This window comes from Heterodontus francisci, unplaced genomic scaffold, assembly GCF_036365525.1.
Source record: "Heterodontus francisci isolate sHetFra1 unplaced genomic scaffold, sHetFra1.hap1 HAP1_SCAFFOLD_83, whole genome shotgun sequence".
Classification (NCBI taxonomy): domain Eukaryota; kingdom Metazoa; phylum Chordata; class Chondrichthyes; order Heterodontiformes; family Heterodontidae; genus Heterodontus; species Heterodontus francisci.
In genome coordinates, this window is record NW_027141917.1 from 6,960,655 (window position 1) to 6,964,820 (window position 4,166).

The following is a 4,166-nucleotide window of genomic DNA, read 5'->3' on the forward strand; positions in this document are numbered from 1 at the left end:
TGAGTCTGTGATACAGAGACAGGGGGCTGTCTACTCATCCACTGAGTCTGTGATACAGAGACAGGGGACGGTCTACTCATCCACTGAGTCTGTGATACAAAGACAGGGGCCTGTCTAAACAGCCACTGAGTCTGTGATACAGAGACAAGGGGCGGTCTACTCATCACCTGAGTCTGTGATACAGAGACAGGGGGCGGTCTACTCATCACCTGAGTCTGTGACACAGAGACAGGGGGCGGTCTACTCATCACCTGAGTCTGTGATACAGAGACAGGGGGCGGTCTACTCATCCCCTCAGTTTGTGATACAGAGACAGGGGGCGGTCTACTCATCCCCTGAGTCTGAGATACAGAGACAAGGGGCAGTTTACTCATCCCCTGGGTCTGTGATTCAGAGGAAGGGGACGGTCTACTCATCCCCTGAGTCTGTGACACAGAGACAGGGGGCGGTCTACACATCCCCTGAGTCTGTGATACAGACCAGGGAGTGGTCTACTCATCCCCTGAGTCTGTGATGCAGAGACAGGGGGCTGTCTACTCATCCACTGAGTCTGTGATACAGAGACAGCGGACGGTCTACTCATCCCGTGAGTCTGTGATACAGAGACAGGGGGCGGTCTACACATCCCCTGAGTCTGTGATACAGAGACAGGGAGGGGTCTACTCATCCCCTGAGTCTGTGATGCAGAGACAGGTGGCGGTCTACTCATCCCCTGAGTCTGTGATACAGAGACTGGGGGTGGTCTACTCATCCCCTGAGTCTGTGATACAGAGACAGGGGGCTGTCTACTCATCCACTGAGTCTGTGATACAGAGACAGGGGACGGTCTACTCATCCCGTGAGTCTGTGATGCAGCGACAGGGGGCGGTCTACTCATCCACTGAGTCTGTGATACAAAGACAGGGGCCTGTCTAAACAGCCACTGAGTCTGTGATACAGAGACAGCTGACGGTCTACTCATCCTCTGAGTCTGAGATACAAAGACAGGGGCCGGTCTAGTCATCCACTGACTCTGAGATACAGAGACAGGGGGCGGTCTTCTCATCCACTGGGTCTGTGAAACAGAGACATGGGATGGTCTACTCATCCCCTGACTCTGAGATACAGAGAAAGGGGGCGGTCTACTCATCCCCTGAGTCTGTGATGCAGAGACAGGGGACGGTCTACTCATCCACTGACTCTGAGATAAAGAGACAGGGGGCGGTCTTCTCATCCACTGACTCTGAGATAAAGAGACAGGGGCGGTCTTCTCATCCACTGAATCTGTGACACAGAGACAGGGGGCGGTCTACTCATCCCCTGAGTATGTGATAGAGAAACAGGGGGTGGTCTACTCATCCCCTGAGTCTGTGATGCAGAGACAGGGGGCGGTCTGCTCTTTCACTGTGTCTGTGATACAGAGACAGGGGGCGCTCTACTCATCCCCTGAGTCCGTGATGCAGAGGAAGGGGACGGTCTACTCATCCCCCGAGTGTGTGATAAAGAGACAGGGGGCGGTCTACTCATTCCCTGAGTCAGTGATACAGAGGAAGGGGACAGTCTACTCATCCCCTGAGTCTGTGATACAGAGACAGGGGGCGGTCTACTCATTCCCTGAGTCTGTGATAAAGAGACAGGGGGCAGTCTACTCATCCCCTGAGTCTGAGATACAGAGACAAGGGGCAGTTTAGTCATCCCCTGGGTCTGTGATACAGAGGAAGGGGACGGTCTACTCATCCCTTGAGTCTGTGATGCAGAGAAAGGAGGATGTCTAATCATCCCATGAGTCGGTGATACAAAGACAGGGGGCGGACTACTCATCCCCTGAATCAATGATACAAGATAGGGGGCGGTCGACTCATCCCCTGAGTCTGTGATACAGAGGAAGGGGACGGTCTACTCATCCCCTGAGTGTGTGATAAAGAGACAGGGGGCAGTCTACTCATCACCTGAGTCTGTGATACAGAGACAGGGGGCGGTCTACTCATCACCTGAGTCTGTGATACAGAGACAGGGGGCGGTCTACTCATCCCCTCAGTTTGTGATACAGAGACAGGGGGCGGTCTACTCATCCCCTGAGTCTGAGATACAGAGACAAGGGGCAGTTTACTCATCCCCTGGGTCTGTGATTCAGAGGAAGGGGACGGTCTACTCATCCCCTGAGTCTGTGACACAGAGACAGGGGGCGGTCTACACATCCCCTGAGTCTGTGATACAGAGACAGGGAGGGGTCTACTCATCCCCTGAGTCTGTGATGCAGAGACAGGGGGCTGTCTACTCATCCACTGAGTCTGTGATACAGAGACAGGGGACGGTCTACTCATCCCGTGAGTCTGTGATGCAGCGACAGGGGGCGGTCTACTCATCCACTGAGTCTGTGATACAAAGACAGGGGCCGGTCTAGTCATCCACTGACTCTGAGATACAGAGACAGGGGGCGGTCTTCTCATCCTGAGTCTGTGATACAGAGAAAGGGGGCAGTCTGCTCATCCCCTGAGTCTGAGAGACAGAGACAAGGGGCAGTTTACTCATCCCCTGGGTCTGTGATTCAGAGGAAGGGGACGGTCTACTCATCCTCTGAGTCTGTGACACAGAGACAGGGGGCGGTCTACACATCCCCTGAGTCTGTGATACAGAGACAGGGAGGGGTCTACTCATCCCCTGAGTCTGTGATGCAGAGACAGGTGGCGGTCTACTCATCCCCTGAGTCTGTGATACAGAGACTGGTGGGGGGTCTACTCATCCCCTGAGTCTGTGATACAGAGACAGGGGGCTGTCTACTCATCCACTGAGTCTGTGATACAGAGACAGGGGACGGTCTACTCATCCCGTGAGTCTGTGATGCAGCGACAGGGGGCGGTCTACTCATCCACTGAGTCTGTGATACAAAGACAGGGGCCTGTCTAAACAGCCACTGAGTCTGTGATACAGAGACAGCTGACGGTCTACTCATCCTCTGAGTCTGAGATACAAAGACAGGGGGGGGTCTAGTCATCCACTGACTCTGAGATACAGAGACAGGGGGCGGTCTTCTCATCCACTGAGTCTGTGAAACAGAGACATGGGATGGTCTACTCATCCCCTGACTCTGTGATACAGAGACAGGGGGCGGTCTACTCATCCCCTGAGTCTGTGATGCAGAGACAGGGGGCGGTCTACTCATCCACTGACTCTGAGATAAAGAGACAGGGGGCTGTCTTCTCATCCACTGAATCTGTGACACAGAGACAGGGGGCGGTCTACTCATCCCCTGAGTATGTGATACAGAAAAAGGGGGTGGTCTACTCATCCCCTGAGTCTGTGATACAGAGACAGGGGGCGATCTACTCATTCACTGTGTCTGTGATACAGAGACAGGGGGCGCTCTACTCATCCCCTGAGTCAGTGATTCAGAGACAGGGGGCGGTCTACTCATCCCCTGAGACTGTGATACAAAGACAGTGGACGGTCTACTCATCCCATGAGACTGTGACACAAAGGCAGGAGGCGGTCAACTCATCCCCTGAATCTGTGATACAAAGACAGGGGTCAGTCTACTCTTCCCCTGATTCGATGATACAGAGACAGGGGGCGTTCGACTCTTCCCCTGAGCCTGTGATACAGAGACAGGGGGCGGTCTACTCATCCCCTGAGTCTGTGATACAGAGACAGGGGGCGGTCTACTCATCCCCTGAGTCCGTGATACAGAGGAAGGGGACGGTCTACTCATCCCCCGAGTGTGTGATAAAGAGACAGGGGGCGGTCTACTCATTCCCTGAGTCTGTGATACAGAGAAAGGGGGCAGTCTACTCATCCCCTGAGTCTGAGATACAGAGACAGGGGGCGGTCTACTCATCCCCTGGGTCTGTGATACAGAGGAAGGGGACGGTCTACTCATCCCCTGAGTCTGTGATACAGAGACAGGGGGCGGTCTACTCATCCCCTGAGTCCGTGATACAGAGGAAGGGGACGGTCTACTCATCCCCCGAGTGTGTGATAAAGAGACAGGGGGCGGTTTACTCATTCCCTGAGTCTGTGATACAGAGAAAGGGGGCAGTTTACTCATCCCCTGGGTCTGAGATACAGAGACAGGGGGCGGTCTACTCATCCCCTGAGTCTGAGATACAGAGAAAGGGGGCAGTCTACTCATCCCTTGAGTCTGAGATTCAGAGACAAGGGGCAATTTAGTCATCCCTTGGGTCTGTGAT